This window comes from Bombus affinis, chromosome 4 (assembly GCF_024516045.1).
Source record: "Bombus affinis isolate iyBomAffi1 chromosome 4, iyBomAffi1.2, whole genome shotgun sequence".
In the NCBI taxonomy this organism is placed as follows: domain Eukaryota; kingdom Metazoa; phylum Arthropoda; class Insecta; order Hymenoptera; family Apidae; genus Bombus; species Bombus affinis.
The window spans coordinates 5,769,016-5,790,531 of NC_066347.1; the positions used below are offsets into that span (position 1 = coordinate 5,769,016).

Here is a 21,516-nt window from a genome sequence, read left to right on the forward strand (position 1 = left end):
TTACAAGTAAAATATCAATTCATTCTCCTTGATGAAATCTTATCTCATATCTTATAATTTTTTAATAAATCATCTTCGAAAATAAATTCATACGAACTCGTTTGTTCCACTTGACTTTATACAGAAACTTAAAACAATCATCTTAAGTGCAGCACAGTTTACGAAAGAATAAAATAAATGAAAAATTAAGAAAACACTGTAGCTGATTGTCTCGGTCCCCTGCATTTTTCCCTAATAAAATTCTGACTACGTAGCCAGTAGGAAGGAGAGATCAAAGGTCGGCAATCGGCCAAGATTTTCCTCGACACTCGGACTCGAGCCAGTTAAGACACTATCGAGAAAATCACGATTCATCGGTTCCACGGTCCGTGACAGCGTCGAACTTTCCTTAGATGCGAAACTTTTCGTACTCGTTCGCCAGTTGATCGAGTCCCCCGCCACGTAACAGCAATAATGACAAACGATACGAGCGCGAGGTTGTTAACATCGCTTGGTCCCGGGCAAATATGTTTTTATCAATGGCTAGCACCCAGCACCGGAAGGGATGCTCCGACACCGGCGCGCAAACTTTTCCTCTTCTCCCTTCTCCAAACAAGTTCCCGGTGCAGTATCAATAACCAGTTTTCCATGACGAGAAAGCAAGCCGAGTGTCTTGAACCACGAACGGATATCCTTTGGGGATCCGGCTCTTTCTTACTAACCAACTCGCCGATGTTTCTTCGTCGTTCTTGCATGGTTGCGCGAACTAGGAAAGAAAATAACGAATGGTTGATACTAATAGAGCGTTCTCGGTCGCCGAGTAAACTTCTCCCGTTGCACCGTTTCTGGTCCTGACCTTTGGTATCGGACGAACCTGCTATCGTAAATCAAAACTTTCCCACCTAAGGCTGTCTTCTGCCGACGGGGATTATTCGTACTCGTCGAACGCAGCGAAGGTATATTTATGTTACCAGTGGTTTTTCTCCTTTCTCGTTTTTGATAGAGGGCTTTTGGTGAAGCTTTTAAAAAATCGGAAGGATATTTAATTTAATGAAATATAAAGTAGCTCGTGGAAGTATGTGAGGTGTAAAAGTATTGTCCGTGATAATTGTAGCTGTTGGCTTGTAGATGTCGCTGATGGGGTACTGCTGATTTTCTTCCGTTTTTGATGCGTAGAAGAAAAATCGTACTCCGGTCGCTGAGATTTGAACGTCCCGAACGTTCGTAACCTAAGGAGCTAACCACTGCGCTGCCGTCGTCCGACACTAGTTAGTGTCGAGTGATGGTATTTACCTGTCGAGTGCCGCCACATATGTTATAAGAAGTATTTTGAAATTTTACTGGAATTGTAACGACACGCGACTTTCATAATTATATCGGTAAAGTTTGAAAGGAAAATGTACACCGAATGTACAAAATTGTTAGTACGAGCAAAGTGTTTGTAGAGATTACGAAAGTATTTAAATAATCAATGAGCCTCGATATACGGTTGGATTATTCTTACTACTTATATGTTTATGATGTCTATTCATCCTCTATACTAATTCTTTAGTAAATATATGTTTGCAGTAAATGTCTTATGACTTTCATATATGTACATTTTCATATTGGTTTTAAATTTTATTAATACAAACGCCTAACTGTATCACGTTCCAGTGTTAATAAAATGTGATAGTTCGATGAATGTTCGAACACTTTGAACCTGTACCTACACATTTTCGGGAGAGTGCAATGTAGCGTCGAAAATGCTGTAACAATGTTACAAACGTTACAATGCTTTAGTTTTCTGTATTTTAGATTATTTTACCAGCTCTATTTTAACTGCTACAGCAGCCGCTTCTATTTTTAAGCAGAAAAATTGTTGGAAATATTTGAGTTTATCGAGTTTGTCGTTCGTTCAAAATTTCTCGACAATACGTTGTTTTATCAGTACCTGCCTGTTCGAAGCTACAAGTATGACAAAATTACGGGCACAAACTTCGCGCAACAATGTAGCTCATTTCTAGTAGCTCATCAGGTTTGATTCACGGGAATCAGAAATGTACTTTTCTGGCAGTGGCGTTTACCTCAACTTGAAAATACACCTCTAGTCGACGCATGGCCTAAGAAGCGTCTGGCAACAAAATTCGCGCCCGGAATGAGACTGAAAGTGAACTCAATGCGTCACTTAACGACGCGACGCTGCGTTCTAACACGTCTCGCGAATTTTTCATCTTTTCTTTGGATAAATATGATTCCGTATTATGCAAATGATATAATCTATTAGACTTAAATTATAATTTCTGAATTATAATTATATGTAAAGTATGATTTACGAATTATGAAGACCGCACAGAAGAAACATTGTAATTCCATTTTTGTTAATTTTCGGTTATTTTTGTTACTTTCATGTCATTTTGATAACTAAGAAGAAATGTCTCGATATGAAGTAATTGAAAAAAGCAAGAACTTGATAGATTCCGAATTTTGAAATTGCTCTTCTATCGAACACAAAAAACATGATTTTATCTGTAAAATAAGATCTTTTATTAAATTTGAAAGCATCTCTCTTGCCACTTTCTACGTTCTGTACGTAGTTACTAAAAGTGCCTTTCACCCAAATCTTTTACTACTTTAAGAGGAAGTGGACAAAGACAACGACTAGCGAACGCAGAAATTAGGAAAAGGACAGAAAGTGCGGAATATATGTCGAATTCATTATTATTAATTATAACTAGCCCGGAGATGGTAATTACTCGTTTCTGAAGGTGAAATCAGAGTAATTGCATGCGGCAAGAGAAGAGGATGAGTGGTGAACAGACGAAAGATAGGGACAGAGTGATGAAGATGAAGAGAACACCTATAGCATCTCTGAATAGTAGAGTAACGTTTCACGCTCTCTCGGAATCGGCGAACTCGATTGCACTTTGAAGGCCTGATGCAGACTCAGCGTACTAAAACGATTCATACGATCGATTCAACTTAGCACCGTTTCGGAATTTCTAGGACGGTCATCCTTAGAACTCTGAGTTTTGCAGGGTTCTCATAGTTACGAAATACAAATAAGGTGATTTTCCGTGGTATTACACGTTATTTACGATTAAGATCTAGTCGAATGAGAATTAACAGTATTTACGTAATCCAGCAAGCAAATTGGGGAACTTGTAGTATTCCCTTTAGAATGCACACACATTGATATATGTTATTAGATTCTTTGCTTAATTATTTTTATTGTAATGGCTTTTTATTATGTGTTTAACTAAATATACTATTTTTATATATCACTCGTGGTCTTATAATTACAATATTGTAATATAATATCGCTATGTAATTTTATACAGTGTCAAATATTCTCCACTCCTACTGTTCTGACTGACCCCTCTTTATTTAACCAGTAACTCAGATGTTGATGGAGACTTGTTGAGTTTCACAGTATAGATGTTTACATACTCACAACGCTGTATTAATTAATGTTATACGTATTATATTTTCCCAAATGAATTATACAAAAATAAACTACAATTATAATTTTCATCTGATCAAATTCCAACTCTTGTGAACAGTGATAAGATCTTCAAAATTTTGTTTCTATAAAATCTTCGTAGTTCTTGTCTTGTCGAGATGTAAAACTACGATATTTTCGAAACGATATATCGGCCAGACTGTTTAAACCGAAAGCGTATCACTCTCGGAATGAACTTACGTTAATTGATTAATCGAATCAGGACTTCGGCGGTAGTAAAGTAATTGCCAAAGGATATGAGCCTGGAGGGCAGTGCAGCTCGAGGCAGCAACAGCCACTTAGCTACATTGCAACGGGCATTAGCGATAACGAAGTTAACGAGAGCTCGATTAAACCGATTTAGAGGGCAAAACGAGACGAAGGGACGGACAGCCTAACGCCAGTCACTGATCTTCTGAAGTCTGCGTCCTTCAACCCAGCTTAGGCTACTGACCCTCTATTCTCTCCATTCTCTTGTCCCTTATCAAGAATTTCCTTTATTTTTTAAGCCTGAGTAAAGTTTGTCCTTTCTTCTCAAGGATATGAACTTTATTAAAGGATAATGGTGGATAAAAGATAACTTTAAATTAACGTCGCTGCTAGTATAAGATATTTACTGATTATAAAATCAAAGAGAAAAAATTCAGACACTTATTGTTCAATCATAGTTATTATTAATACACAAAATCAGATTTCTACTTTTTTATTGCGTAGAGTCCTATGTTTTTATGATACTTATAATCTTAAGATGCGCTGAGATTCGTTCCACAAGCGATGCAGGAATCGAAGTGTTTTATGAGATCAGTTATTCTTTGCGCACATCGTAAAACTAACAATGCTACTATTTCTTAAATTGTTAAATAATTAACGAAGTTCTTGAATTATTAAATAATTTCTCCCTACGTTTAAAATTACCAAGACAATTTTTTACGTTGATAATTATCGGTTCCCTGACCTTATCTTAGTTTATCTTCAAATCTAAAATACAAAGATATACTTTATCTTACCCAAGCAAATATAGTGTTATAACAACAAACTGCGATTTTATTTAATCCCCACCCTCGATCCATTTATAAAGCGTCCAATTTCCACGGATTTGAAGGTCCACAGCTCGAAGGAGGCTGACGTCCCTTTTCCAGGCTTCAACGCATCCCGACGCAACCCCCATAAAGAAATGCCTTGCCTGGCAACGGCGATTCTTCCTTATTCCGCAGACTAGATGATCCGTGACCGTTGGCGCGGCCGTCAAAGGCCAGTTGTCCACGGCCGTGCCCTACAATTTTAATTTGCCCGAGCGACTTTGACTCTCTTTCTGGCGGAACGAGCAGGAGGAACCTCTCGGATTTCAATTTCGCCACGAAGAATCCCCCTCGACTGTACGGCCGGGTATAGAAATGCGGGACAAGAGGGACTCCTCGAGTGCACTCAAAGTTGAAGGACGCTCAGGATCAATATTTATAATCTCGATTCTAGACGACCAAGGGTCCTGCAGGATTCGTGTCTGAGACTACCAAACGAGATTCATCGTCGTCGTTTTCTTGGCCACGTTTAATGCTCTGCATCCTCGCCGGCCGATTAAATATTACTTGCAAAAACTATTTATTCGAAGACTATCCTTTCAGCGGCTAATGAAGATCCGTACGGCTCCAAGGAAGGAGTTAATTACTGTTTTATCAAAGAAACTATTTTAAAAGTGGTGTTTCAGTCACGTTGAAGTTTTGCTAGGGATACTCGAAGAATTAATCAGAGCAAAAGATATGTTTCAATGAGATTTTGCAAGCAGAATTAGCATTAATTATATTCCGATAAATGAACGTTCATAATACGTAATAATATTCTTCTAATAATCTGTTTTACCGAGAAAATTTTGCGATCTATTAAAACAATTCACATAAATTTCACTTTAAATCAACTGTAACTTAAAATTAAGAGCTGACACTCAAAATGATAAAGAATAAAAGAACGTATGAAGGTATTTAACTATTACAAAAATTAGAAGAATTATTAATTGCTTATGAATCGTTTAAAAAAGATTTCAAAATTCGCCTCCGGTATGTTTCCCAATTATACGTTATTCCATGAAGAAGGCGTCACGATTTATTAACCTCGATCCAAATTGTTTCGCAACTCTGTTTTTCACGAGGCGGTGCCGTCTCGTTAGCGCAATTGCATCAAGCGACGGGTCGAGAGAGCGTCAGAAATCAACGTCTCCACAAGCGATTTCGTCCTTTGTGCAATTCCCCGGTAGCCGATTGTCGAGTAAGACGTTCCTTCCAGCTACCGGTGGATTGTAATCAGTATGTTGGACGGCTTGCGGTTACAGCGGCTACGTTGATACATATATGTACAGGTAAAATGTAGTACACGCGCATGTTAAAAAGAACGTAAAAGGATAAGACTGACGGTTGAGTGAGTCTTTGAAGTTTCTGAAAGCTGTGCGGTTACGCTCGATGTACAGGGACTTTCATGGGGTGTGAGGTGACAAGTGCATAAAAAGCAAAGTGGAAAAGCATCTCCGTGGGGACAGAGAATTTGCTGTCCCGTCACAATTTTCCTGTATATCGAAGGAAAAGAGCATTTCGAATAGGCGTTTCATTGGAATTCACTTTTCTACCTTTTAATTTTTCGATGGAAATCTGGAATTTTATGGTAATTTATAGTCGTTAATATTTTTTATTCGAAATTCGATCATAAGAATTTGTTTCGGGAGAAAATATAATTCAAACAGAATGTGTTTGCTAGGTTTCTACATTTAATCGCCATTCGCGTCTCTGCTTCGCTTAATTAACTGTTAGCATGATGTATAAGCGTCAGTGAAGATATATACACGAGTACACCGCAAAGGATGAAGTACATTTATGTTGACATAAACTATTTATCTGCAGCCTGGCTGAGGTTTATTAGCTTAATGCAAGATTCCTGAAGACTATTCTACATACATCGCTATTAATATCGTGAATTCGTTACTAATAACTATAACCTGCATTACAGTTAATCATATACAAAACCATCTATAATAAACAAAAAACGCAAGGAAGAAACTTGGCCTATCAACATTTTACCAAATCAGGGAACAGGAGAATATTAAAATAAAAAGGGAATATTTCCACATTTTACAAGTAAGATGTTATGTCACTCGTGTTTTCCTTAAAAGTATTATTGTACAATCGTGGATGAAGACAATTAAGATGTTCGAAAAAAGGAACGCTACAGAGTTTTGATACAATGGCAAGATTTTATCTCTGGAGCACTGTGTCTCGTCATTATCGAGTCCCTTTACAAGGGATTCCTTACGAGCTCCGTAAGGATACCCGGGAAAGGTCTCGGATTTCGTGCAAACAAAAACTTTGTTGTAAGGATTTTGAAGCACATGACGTCGTTAAACGACGTTCCCGTTCTCGTGCCTCGAAAACGAAGGGTCGTCTTTCCCTGAAATCACAACGGTGTAGCTTTCCTAATAATGATTCGAGGGTGTGGTTGAACCTCCATAGAACGAGGGTTCCTTTCTTAACCTACCGTTCGGCAGGTAAGTATATGCCGCCTTAAGAATTTCGCTGACGCGTTCAAATGCAAATTCTCGCTGAGCTCTGCTGTCATGAACGATCTTTTCTAACTCATAAATACAATAAGATGAAGGCGATATAAATTTTAATTTCAGACTTCTAAATGTGTACGCAGATTTTCATCGGCATCAAAACATTTCTTCTTTAGTATTTTTCAACTAGAATTTCCGATACGTTCGATTGGCTCTTTAAGTGTATTATGTCATAGGAAGAAAGTTTTATATTGTATAATAATGCGCCCAAAGGCATGCGTGCAGTATGAAATTTATAATTTATGTTAAATAAAGTTTCATTAAAAGTAAGAAATGTCGTACAAGCAGGATCTAATGGAGAAAATAAGTACAAAATAGAATTATTGTACAGATTCAAACTCGTATCTGATTATCGATGTACTTTAAACTACATGAAAAAATTCTGCTATTAAATTATTTACATTACGGATGAAATTAACGTTCCACTAAAATACTTTACACATTTTAACTTACTCCTCTAATCCGATCGCAAGAACAAACATACAAGCTCCCTTAAAATAATTAACATATAATCTCAAATATATCGAAAATATAAAATACAGAATTGACTGGTCACTGCCCCGATTCTCCAACACGTACGCATACTATTGTATCTTTCTATCAGTGAATTACCGTAACGATCATCATTTATCTCGACGAGTTATATCAAATCGAAAAAGTATACAAAATGAACCATATACATTTCAGAGCTGGATGAAAACCTCATCGTAACTGGTATTTCTGTCTACGGTTGGAAATAGCCGTTAGCTGGTATGCCGAAAGCGGGTGGGATCGATCAGGACCCATGGCGACGACGGGACTGCATCGGCAAGTTCGCGGTAAGGCTGTTAGCAGAATTTTCACGGCGTGGCTAATGCCTTATCGCCGGTACGAAGGGGCTCTTACACTGTCAAAGGCCCATGGCATTTTCAGTTTTCAGCCACGCGCGACGACGTGATAATCGAGTGTGCTACGCTTTTAGCCATAATGGGCAGGTACACGCGCCGCCAGCAGCGTTGCAAAGAGAGCGGTCCTCGAGAGAGGAAAGGGTTGAAGCTGGAGAGAGGGACGAAGACGTCGCGACCGCATGTCGTGAAGCACGCGAGAGTAAGAGAGAGAGAGAGAGAGAGAGAGAGAGAGAGAGAGAGAGGACGACGATGTCGGGTGGTGTACAAGTGCTTGGTAACCGAGTTAGTTACTTGGTAGATTGCGTTCACCGGTTTGGTGACGCGATTTTATGACGATCCAACGTGGCAAGCGTTCTCGTCTTCGACGAGAGCTCGAGGGCTCGAGTTTCGGCTAGTTCACACTCCAACCGTGTGAATCGAAGGGATGGAGTGAATTTTATGGGAAGTGTGAAGCGAACGAAGGAATTAGATTTGCTAGGATCGATCGGCCGTGGTTATTTTTGGGAAACAACCGTGGTTTCTTGTGTATCTGTGATTTTCTGCACATGCATGTACATATACGTGTGTTCTACCGAGTAGTGGTACTAGAGAAATTAATTTTAACGATAAACGATAATGTAAATGCGTAACCGATAATTAGACGAAACGAATTGCGAGAGTGTTCTATAATCGAAATAGTTTTGAAATTTTGTGTTTGCATGGAATCAGGAATAGTACATATACATTATGAGAAATGTACTATTCCCAAACTTTGTTCCAACGTTTTACTAATACTACACGTTAATACCAATAGTAATTTTACGTATTATTCTCACAGCAATTGTCGTTTTAACCATCAAATATTTAACATTTTTTATTTATATCGCATCACTGTACAATTTTATCTTGCGAATACACCAGGACGAATTTCGTAATAGATTTTGCACGGAAAAACGCTAGCACGAAACTATTTTTTTTTTTTTCTGACATAGAACGAGGAATTGCAGAAATCAAGTTAATCGGTGGATTAACCTTCAAAATGAAGTTAATCTTTCGTCAAATTGCAACGTTTCATGCAAGTATTTAGGTTCACACTATCGTACAATCTACGTGAATGTATATGTACGATTATTAAAAAATGTGGTCGTTACATAGACACGAACGGCTCTATAATTCAGCGAAATTGAGAGACACTACAACATCGGAAAAGACAAAGAAGACATATTTATCCACGTCGTTCGAAAGTTTACAATCCATTTATATAATGAACATTTCCGATTTAATGGCTCGTTGCCGTATTTTCGCTATTAAAAGCTTACGAGATGATAAATCATTAATTTCAATTATAGAAAGTTTCGTGGCCATTTGTTTGGAAACATCTGTCCGTAGTCTTCGTTCGTGAAAAGACTAATCCGCGGTCAGACGTCTCTGAACAGCTGCTACGGACACGAAATAGACTTTCCGGCTATTGAAAACGCTCCCGAACTTGCAATCGTTAATTTCCACTCTATCATCCGACCAATTACGACTGCTGCACGCTCTGGTCATTCACGCCGGCTGGCGTGAAGTTGTTTAAACACGTCACTCCATGTTTTGCTATCGAGAATTCCCCGATTAGAAAACGCGAAACGATTCGATGCTTTAGAGAAGATTCCACGACTAATTAAAGAAATTTCAATTAAATAGGATAATATTTTTTTGTATAAGCATGTAATTTTGAAAGTATATTATATTTATTTATTTATACACATTTCGAAGTAATGAAGTAGAGCTTTGTTTATATAAACATGTCAGAGTTTCACCGATCCTCCCCTACCTGTGATTTTTCATTTATGTAATAAGTATTCACGTTGAAATAAATAGATTCAGAATATAGGATTTCATCTAGTCGGATGCCAAGATTTCGTACAAATAAGTAGAATTTGTATAAATAAAATTCTACTTTGTATATATCTATTTATAAAATATACTAGAATATCTATTTTGGCACATTAATATTTAGTTTTTACAATATACTTGTTTGTAAAGCAACTTTGCATAAATAACAAGTACGATAAATATTCATAAAAGTACCTCAATTTAATTACACTGTTTGCATAATTTGTGCTGACTAGGTAAAAAAGTGGTTAGTAATAAAAATATAATAAACGAATGCTCCAATTTTCCATTAAATCCATAAAGGAGCTAAAGAAGATGGTATGAATAATAATTATTTCCTTCCCTATTCCCCAACCAAGAACACAAGGGTACAGTTAAAAAAGAAGAAGCTAAAATAACGTATTTTATTAACAAACAATTAAAGAATTTAATATCGAACATCGTCGATGACCGATCGAAGGAGATCGTAAATGAGTTTCCGTTGCTTCGAGTGCTTCTCTCTGCCGTGGAAACGAGCAACGACATTACAATACGCAAATAGTCACGCGTAATTGCCAATATCAAGTAAGCCTGGTTTTTTAAATGGAAAAATATTACAATAGCCTTTTATAATTGAATCGTTCGACGTTCGAGAATCAATCAACGGCTGCGAAATGCATTCCACGAGCACCAAGTAACAATTGAATTTAGAATTCCTCCGAGGCTCTCGTTCGTTCTATCTTCTTCCCTTTTCTATGACCGCGCTTATTAAATTCTCTTAAATAATTCTCGAATCGCGAACTTCGACAGTTCGCTGCATCCGACAACGTTCACATACGTTTCTTCCTTTTTTACTTCCTATTTTCTTTTTTCTTTCTTTCGTCTCTATCGGCTGCCAGTTGTGATGCCTTTTTTCACGAAGCTGATTGCGCTGCGAATATAATTTGATTACTTCGGCCTGCGGCTTCTGTAGACGCGGTAATTCTTGCTCGCGCGTTAATGAAAAAGTATTACTGCTTATATTTCCTTCATTGACTGAGTAAGTCCATCTTCTAAGGCATTCAAAAGCGTGCGTTTACTTTATACGACGAAGATACATAGAAAAAGAAGAAAGAAAAGGATGATGAACAGCGCTCATCGAGAGATCGGCAGCATATTCGTAGGCTACTCGGCTTGTCATTTCGGAAATCCTAACGCCGCGTGTATAATGGGATCCAGTATATTATTCGCGATTTGACGTGACGTATTCGACGAAACGTACTTCCGCAGCGAAATGACAGCGAAGTAGAATAAGAACGTATAGGACAGACTTTCTGTATGTGATATATGTTTTTAAATGAACGATGGAAACTAGTGTGGAATAGCTTGAAAATTTTGATACAATTAGGAATATTCGATTAGGAATATTCAATTTTTAAATACTGCCTTTTCTCTTATAAGACTTGTGCAAAAAGTAATTATTTTGTTACTGTGCCAAGCTCTATGTCATATTCTAATAAATGCAAAGAAGAGAAAATTATCATTGTTAAAATTATTACCAATTATTCCATTTGATTATATCATTCATTTTACCCTTCCAAACTTATATTCTATGAATTTTCTAAGAGTAACATACGTTAAACCGTCAGTCTTAATCCCAACAGGACCTCGTCCGTACTTCCACATAATTCAATCCAATGGCGTGAATAAAGCAAGTCTGGAAGTCATACGCACTATAATCTAGTACAGGTATTAACCAGATTTACACGTCTCATGTACGAGTTACAGTCACCAGTTTTTGCTTTGAACAACACGAGCCGGCTCGCGTGATCTAATTATGCAATCATCACCTATAAACAAATTTCTCCGAGCGAGCCGTTCCACTCGCGGCAATTCAAACGCGCAACAAGGCGAAACTTCATCCCGATAACTCACTTATGGAAACGGACAGCGACGTTATTAAAAGTTCGGATGAGTTGTCGGAAGTCGTGAATGAACACGGCCATGTTCGTAGCAGTTAAGCCCGGATTTATTCCAAACCTGTTTCAACCAGGTGATACATCGCTGAAATCACGAAAAAAGGAAGAGAACAAAAGAAAAACATTTATTTAACATTTCGTTACAAATTTTCAAGAATCTTTATCGAATAAAAGAGAATGCAAAGTGATGGACAAAGGATTCGAATGAATTGTCGGAAGTCATCTGCGAACATTACCACGGTTTTTGTAACTAGCCGATGAAATAACCATAGAAAGGACATAGTAAGGTAACGTTATTTAAATCACCTAAATATCTTAAGATTCAATCTTGAACTTTGTGCAAAATGATTAAACTTGTGGCGGCACTCGACTACGGAAATTTCCAACGCCTTCGCGACACAAAGCGCTATACCTTCAAAGCGTAAGGCCGACGGACCTAATGTGCCATCGATATTCCAACGGTTCTTTCGCCGAATATTCGGAAGAATGCATACACGGCAACCACCGTGGACTTCTAATAAACGAGCACGTAGTGGGAATATCGAGGGGCAACAAAGAAAAGAATCTGTTTGGTTTCGAACCAAAAGATTCATTCTGCCCCGAGCTGCGAAGTGCGAAAGGTTAAGCGAAGCAAACACAATTTGAGAAACGGGTTATTGACTCTTGATAGTTCAGTGTTAATCGTTATTTGTTGTTAATTGTTAAGAGTTTAATAAACGCTATTGTTGAAAATCAAGAGTATTTCTTATGGGCACCTTCACCGACGATCACCTCAAACTTGTATGTTACGAGATTCTTAGTTAATCTTCAATATAATATCTTACTGTTAAATAACACTGATAACAAGTTAAATAATAGTCTGTTTTTAAACGTGGATCGCTTGAAAATTGTTCCCAACGAATGTGCCGAATTACGTATCCTCCTGACTCAAATAATACTACCTTACTCTCGGGCAAAAGGAGAAGATTCATGCAGCGTCTCGTTGCAAATTTTCCAGAATTTTTATGGAAGAGAAGACGAAGCAAGGCGGTGGACAAAGGGTTCAAACGAGTATTCCCATCAGTCACGAACCGTCTCGAAGGAGAACAAGATCTCGCTCAAAGCGCGGCCTCGGGATAACGGGATAACGTGATAAAGGTACCTATACACCCCATATCGAGCTAAAAGCTGTTAGGAAGCTGGTGCTAGACTACGATGCGTTCGTAGCAGCCGACTACGCTGTCAGACGGTGCATTAAAACGATTAATTTGCGCGCGGCTACACTGAACTCTTCTCTATTTCCGCCATCGGCTCGATATCTTTGCTCGCGATTCCTTTTCCTTCTATCCCCCATGGCGACGCCTTTTTCCTACAACACGGCCGCGAGATCCAAACCCCCGAAGACTCTCTCTCCTTTTAGGTCTACCTTACACGACCTCGACCTCCCTTTCTTCGCAACCCCTTCCATTTTCCGGCTCGTCGCTTCGATTCTGCTTCGTTAGCGGAAGACCCTTCATAGAGGATCGGACGTACTTTAAAAATATTAAAGTGTACGCTCGCTACTTGAACGAGCGCTTGTCCTTTGTTACGTGCCGGTAAGCAGCTCATCCACCCCTCAGAATTTCCCTCTCTTCGTATCCATCCCTATCTACCTTTCCCACTATTCCTTTTTCTTTTTTGATGATTCCATTGGATGTGTTCGGATTGGAATGGTTTTTTAAGGTGCTTTCGTTCGTTCTCTGGTCGTAAGAACAACGAAAGATGTCGGCATTGTCGAAGTAGGGTATCGGTTGATTATCACGGACAATCGAACACACCGCCCCGACCGAATCAGCTTCTTCGGCCTCGCCAGGGATTTAGGAAGAACGTTTTGCCTCGTGACCATGATGGAGGGTATTCGTTTATCATTCATGGAAGTACTTCCGACCCGTGTACATATTTGATCAGGTCGAAGAACGCCCATCAAAATTGCCATCTAATTTCGGTCGTTTAGCTAATAGGTGTTTAAATATTCATCGGCAAATTTTGATGCTCGTTACGAAACGGATCCGTCAGATTTTTAGCCTGGTATCGCGCTTGACATGGTGCTCGTTCAATTGAATTTTAATATTCCATGAAACCAATCGCACTATGGTTGAATAATATGGAAGCCGTTTAGCATGGTTCGATCACCTGTCGATCGTTTTCTAACGTTCCTCATGATGCGTAATAGTTTCAGGTTATGAGTTAATTAATTGCTCTCTCGGTATCGGGAGAACTGGAAATAGACGGAGAATTGGGTCAATATTATGATTAAGAATCAGGATTAAAATCGTCAGACGATTAGGTTGTGTGCAAAAAGGGATTACGTGTGACCACACGTTAAAAGGTAATTTGGTATTATTAAGACTTACTGTAGCAATTAGGTATATGAATTAATGACAAATATTTGTTCTAATAGAAGAACTAGGTTGATTATGCTTTAATGGGCATAGATTTGGGGTATTCCTAGTATTCTCGAGTTTCCTTAATCTGATAATTTTTGTTATAATAACGCTACCTTAATTCTTACGATGTATCTTATCTGCTTCCAATTCATTTTCATTCTGTTTATATAAATACGCTTTATTCCCCGCTTGAGAATATTACAATTTTATACCTCATTTAACCCTTTGTGCCTCTATATTAAGCTCGACATCCTATTTTATCCAATTCGTTCCAGTATTAACACATAAAACATACTCTTCTATGTTATAATTACGTACAATATATAATTGTACAACTGTAATTTCTCTTCCGAAAGTGGCTTATCTGGTAGGAGCTAATTAAAGTAAAACGTTCAATACCAATGCAAGTGCTTAATATACTAAAGGAAAAACAATTTTAACGAAATCTCTACAAGCTCTATGATCTTAATTTACAATTTCCATTGTGCCAAAAAGCAACGAATTACTTCGTTACATTACATTTTACGCGAGAGTTCTTGCGGAAGTGCAGGGAAATAATACGAGCAGCACAAAAGGCGATGTGCCGGTGAGAGCCAACAAATACGCGAATGCGTCGCTTCTCGTTCGACCCTGTCGTGTCACTGCCATTATTCCTTTCCGGCGGAAAAATAATTGCGCATTAATTTATGAAAACGAGGCGACGCGCGTCAGTCCGTCGCGCGACCACACGACATTCAATATTCCCGGCGAGAAACGTTCTTCCCTTTTATCTCCAATTTCATTTTGCGATGAGCGTCGTATCGCGGTTAAGCGCCAGCGTTTCTCCGTTGAAAAAGGTAAAACAGCCGGCAACGATTCCGGGTAACCGGGTCGTTACGCGGCATCTCCGTCCCGATTTATGTCCTGTTACGTTTAAACTTTACGTTGACGATAACGCTTGTATGGGACAAGGCGAAAGTTGCGATACGGAATGGTTGCAGGACGATTTCTCTTGAAAGGATGATTCGATTCTGCGGAGACAAGTTTTTGAAAACTGGTTTGATAGAATTTTGATGAACGATAAATTGTGGTTGCGGTGATGAGGAAGATTCGTTTGCAAAATTATAGGTTTAATAAATCTATGTAATTTGGAAGAAAATTACTGTTCGATTAAAAAGTAAATTAATTATTTGGAGTTATCGTGTATTTTAATTAATGCTATGTTAATGTCTCAGATACATTTACATTTACATCCAATGGAATTCAAAAAGTACTTGATAATAGAGGAAAGTTTGAAATGGAGAAAAGAATGTATCCGCTTACGTTCTTAGATGTAAGAGAGTAAACATTAATCGTGTCAATGTTTCTATCTTAAATGAGTTATTTTGTAATGAGAAACAGGAGAAGTAACTACAAGATTTATCATACATTTGACAGAAATATGATTTGTCATTCCTCTCCCTTCTTGTTTCTGTACTCAAAATACTATATAGAGAATCGTACTGTAGTTAAAATAGAAAAGGAAGCTAATAGTTTCTAAGCGTTGAAAGAAAATCGAAATGATATGTACCTATAGTACATACACCACACAAAATTGCTCTAATCTTGTAAGATTGAAATTAAAGATTGGTCAACCCTTCCATCTCCTTTCTCTCCAAATCCACCCCTTTTGTCCCGTGTAATTCTGCGACATTCGTAACACTCGTTTACTCCTCTACCCGGTTTCAAGCAGCTATTGTTGCCAATAGTCAGATAATACCGCAACGACGCGATCGTGAACGTTCACGGGTGAGCAAAGAAATCCTCTGGATTTTAAACGTTACGATAACAGAAGGGAACGAGAGAACGAGGATCCCGGCGAGGTTTACGTCTGGGACGGTAACGTTGACGTCTTCCATTGCGGAAGATAATCGGAAAAGGAGCGTACAGCTAACAGGATCGTAAACTTATTGACGTCGCGGGTCCAAGTGCAAGAAATTCGGTCAACTTACGCATCTTGGTCTTTTCTCCTTGTTTCTTCCGGCCACCCACACCAGTTTCGCCTTTTCCACGCTTCCATGTGTCGTATAACGCTGCCAAGCGTCGTAAATCTCTTTACACCGACCCAGCTTTATTTCGCGTTTATCGTTGCCTCGTATAATTTGTTAATGATACAGTAAACGCGAACGAAATAACAGCCAGCCACTCGTTTCTCGGCTATCGTCTCATTCGAGACACTCGAGCTATCTTTGATACGTCGCGCCGATCGACTTACGTATAAGCCGGTCCGTCGCTTGAAAATATGTCATTGCGGAGGGTATCCTCGCGATGGACCTTTTACGACCTGCAATCGATCCGAGAATGACTCTCCTGTTTTCTGATAAAGGAACCGGTGATAGACGAAAACGTGGTAAACATTGTTATGCGAGAATAGCTGGAATCTGCCGGTGAAAATAAAAATTCATGAATGTGACTTTTATGGGAGTGACACAGACAAGGCATGGCGTCAAGATCTTATGAAACTTCCTGTCGGACGAAGTCGTATATGAAATCGGTACTTCTGAAATGTTTTTCAGGTATACTTGGAGATTGTTTCTTTAGAGGAAGTTGAGACTCCAGTTTGGCAGTTGCTGTTGTTCGCATTTATAGGAAACGATAATCATAGGACGTTTCAAATTCTTTGGAGGCTCTTTTAGTGGGATCCATCTTCGTTTCACTTCGTTTCGAAATTTCTCAATATTACTATATTTATTTTGAATAGTTACTCGATTAATGAAACATCCATTAACCATTTGACCTGTTTCGCAAACTTCCGCGTAAGAACCAATATTCTAAGTTCCCAACTTTCTTCCCCAAGTTTGAGAAATAAAAGACGGACAAACATTCTTTTAACTTTTCCTCGGCACACATCCATTTGTCAAATCGTTCAAACGTCACAGCAATCACTCCAAAGCGATCCATGAAACTCTTCTCCGATGTCTGGCCTTTCAAGCAAGAAAATGTTGGCGTTTTGTAACCACGTGTATCCAGAGTGAACCATGTCTGCCTTTGTAAAATACCCAGCGTCTATTGGTCAGTGGTTAGCTGGGAACAGTCTCGTTTCTGAATGGCCAACCTCTGACGTGCCTGGCGGCAGTCAGATCGACCATGATTCATCCTTCGACCTGTTATTTTCGCATTACCCAACTTCATCGTTCCATCCTCTCCAGGGGGATTTCTTCTCAATGCGTGGGTGGATGAAACGCATTATCGGGATATTCGCGCGATAATGTCTTGTTTATGAATGCAGAGGCAACTATCGGTGGGCATCTATCAATTTATGGTCGAGCCATGGCTTAATTTGACGGAGTACTACCCAGAATTTTTGTCCCCCTGCGTTTTTCTCATAAACGCACCCCGTGATAGATAGAGTTGAGCGCAATGGCGCTATTTCACTGAAATTCTGTCTACAGACTCTTGCAACAGTTCGATTCATCATTTACCTATGTCATGACGCGCCATGTCTGCTTGCTTGTTGCCACGACAAACGTGTCAAGAGATAAAACAGATTTTTTTTAGAACTATGCGATTGGTATGTTCCTGTTAGGATCTTCCTGTCGATTCTATGCATTTTCTGCGAATATTCCCGGGGTCAATTTTATAGACCAATGTTGTAAGTTTCGTACATCTGAAAGTTGAAGATAGAGATGAAGAATAAACTTATCCGTCATTAATGTCGATATTTCATGACCGAGAAGATACACGAGTATAAGTATAAGTAATTAACAGAGTTATGTTCATGAATAAGAATTTAAGAATTAAAAGATGCACATCAGGAAGATCATAATTGTTTAAACGAACACAATTTATTGTGAGTGGATAGGGATAAATCAATCTTCGTAAATGTTTATGGAATGTAACACTACATACTGATAAGAATTTTTTGTATCAGGTTTATGACGAACAATGAAGAGAAAAGGAGAGATCTGTCAATGCTAAAAATTATTAATTTAGATCGGATCTTTCCGCTTAAACTGTGTATACATGTTGCATGACAGACGTACAGGAAATTGTCTCGCAACGGATAATAGTAAAAACACTGTAGAGAGCGGGCTTTTGTAAACCAAGTTTGTCGTTTTTCAAGGGAAATTGAAATGATTAAAAGAAAGGGAAAGACAGCGAAAGGACACCGGGTCAGTCCTTTGATTCGTGGAGAGCTTTCAAACGAAAAGTAAATCAAACGAACTCTTCCTTTCGAAAAAGTTTTTCTTCCATACATCTCATTTTCCTAGTCCTCGTTCAACAATTTTTGTGCGTGCCTCGGTAATTATACCTCATTCTCGCTAAAATTAACCTTTGACAAATTCGCTAAATCAAACTAAGAAAAATATATTTCCAACGCCTTCATACCGAATGTGGTTTAAGAGAGACTTAGGGAAGCTGTCAAATATAGTACTATAAGAATACTACCATTAAGAATGAATACAATAATATGATAATACATACTGAAATATAGCGAAGTTTGAAAAAATATTGGTTAATGATAATTTTTTAAATGGTTCACGTAGCTTCATCGATATTCAGATCCTGTAGATCTGAGGTGTAAGTGTTGTCCGTGATAATTGTAGCTGCTGGCTTGTAGATGTCGCTGAGTACTGCTGATTTTCTTTCGTTTTTGATGCGTAGAAGAAAAATCGGACACTCCGGTCGCCGGGATTTGAAACCCGGGTCCCGAACGTTCGTAACCTACGGCGCTAACCACTGCGCTGCCGTCGTTAGTGTTGAGTGGCGGTATGTGTTGTCGAGTGCCGCCACAGATCTGAGACCAATACGGTCTCAGTGATATCAGGAGAATTACTAAAACTACACAAAATCTCGATGATAATGAAATAATTATTTTCTAAATCATTCATTCTGAATTTTTCATTATTTTATTGTACCATGAAACGGTTAATCTACTCGTGTATCCTTATCTGTCTTTCTACCTATTTCTCTGTCTTTCGTCCTTCTTGATGAATTGTTAATTCGAGGACTGTTACGTTGAAAGAATAATTCGTTAAGACACGATGCGGCGTCGTGAATCACGAGCGCTTCACCGCCGAAAAGTTCGAGCAGAGAAAGACGAGAAAACCGTGGAAAACGGTTCTTTCCCGAGCAAAATGAAGTTCAAAAGGCTTTAACGCTCGACGAGGCTGGGACTTCTTTTTACGAGTTTTCGTTTTGTCTTCACTGAGGTACTTCTTCTTCGCTTCTTCCCTTCGTTCGAACTTTCGCGTACGTCGTTACGAGTGGCCCCTTCAAGTTTTTTCTCGCGATGTCTCGCGATCTTTTCCCGAAAACGGAGCATGGTAACAATTACGTTAAGCTTCCCCGTTCATGTTAGTTCAGTTACAGCGGAACTCTATTAATCGGAATGAAATTCATTCGATGAGCAAATCGATTAAATCAACTCTTGTTGATTGAAGCGATTTATCCGAACCTAAACTCCGGTTGTAGAAGAAAGAACTATGAAAAAGATTATAGGAGAAGGTTCAGATAAATTTTGAGGAAATTTGGGTAAATTCGTCCTAAAATTGTGTCTATTAAGTTAAATATGTATCAATAACATAAATGAACTGAAATGCAGAGAGTTTAATTTCAAAATCTTTCCTTTGTTTCATATTTGTGATTCTTCTAATTACGATAGTACTAAAGATCTTCAAATATTCATCTATTTTCTGGTTAATTAATTATCGATATCATATATCAATTTCAAATATTTGTACATAATCAAATGCACTCATTCGACATAAAATAAATCTCCATCAAAGTTTCATAGGTTCCATAAGAAACATTATCGATATAAAAATATTACAAAGAGAAAATCATTTAAATTAATGAAAAAAAAGAAGAAAAGAAATTATATATACCAACTGAACAACTATGCATAAACACGTCAACCTTAAACGATGATAGTCCTCCACTCGAGCCTACAACCATATGAAACGACAAATCAAAGTAGCAGAGCACCCATCCAATCCCATGTAGCACGATAACGAAGATCGTAAGCGGCGCATGCATTATCGATTTCTCGCGTCGAAGGATTTCATACTCTTATTGTCAGTCACGCTCGTATATGGGATTTCCGGGAATCGCAATCTCGTCTTATTTCCGACGGCGAAAGAGACGTCGCGTCGCAGCCAAGATGGAAACGTAAGTCGGCTCGTCGACCGATCTTGAATACGGACGGCTCGCTGTTACCCGCTCGAGGGGCCAATAAAAGCTCGCGTACCCGGCACAACACGCGTAATTCAGAATAATTGAAATACGCTAGGTACAGTTCTGATCCCAAACCGGATTCGAGCGGATCGTTTCAAAGGCAATTCGCTAGCATAAGTTCGCCCAGTTCTCATTTCCGCTTTATTGATGTACAATAAGGGAACGAAGCGGACGAGCCACGCGAGTGAGTGCGCACGCGAACACGCCGGTATGAATGTATATACTTACACGCGTTTACCAGCGCCTGTATCCCACACCGATCGAGTTATGGATTTTGATTCCATCCCCCGACGTTAGGTAATCGCAGTCGCAAATACAATTTCTCCTCGCGGCTACAGATAATACGTCACTCGTCTGCCTGGTGATTACGATTCATGTAACACGAGCACGGTATGTTTAGATAAACGAGAGCCAACGGACGGCTGCGACGTAACGCGCTTGATCTTCAATGTGGATTCAAGCCTGCGAGATCCCGATGGTTGGATGTTAACGTAATTTCCAGAGTATCTGGAGTGTTCGGATTTGGCGATTGTCTAAAGTCTAGTTGGTAAATAATACGCATTAGCAGGATGCGGTTGGGAATATCAGTGGTGACTTTTTTAGAAAAGAGGGAGACAGTTGGTTTGAAAGAAATATAAGAACTTGTATGTGGAGTGGAACTTTCTTGGCAATACCATCATGGAGATGTAATGTGAATTTAATAGGCAATTGTGTGATTACGCTGATGTTTCTACAGTGGCTAGCAAAAGTATTATACGGGAACGCCGTTAAAAAGGGAAAATGGTTCCAAGATGGATCTGGTAATTCAGAATTAAATATTCCCACGCAACAATTTTAAATTGAATTAAACAAAATTCAAAAATTTGATCACAGACAAATGTATCAAAATTAAGCTACAGATCCATGGGTTCGATAGTATTGCAAGCATTAAGAAATATCAGTCGAAGGAACTTACGACGACAAAGGAGATCGCATTAAAATAATAAATCCACGCTACCTCATGAGCTACTTCATCCCCAGCGGATATCATTCTGCTGGAAAAAATTCCGCTTCCAGGGCACTGGAAATTTATGAGGTTCATCCGCTACGGCAGCTTTAATAACCGCCCCGTAATACACGATAATTTTCAGTTACCGGGTAAAGTTTAACCGAGACTTACGTAATTTTCTTTCCTTCGTAG

General features: G+C 38.8%; 1 protein-coding gene across 3 annotated transcripts in view; it reads right to left on the bottom strand.

The window, feature by feature from the left end:
- Positions 1 to 21,516, bottom strand: part of LOC126915887 (semaphorin-2A) — a 558,427-nt gene that overhangs the window by 283,246 nt on the left and 253,665 nt on the right. The gene's annotated exons all lie outside the window — the stretch shown is intronic.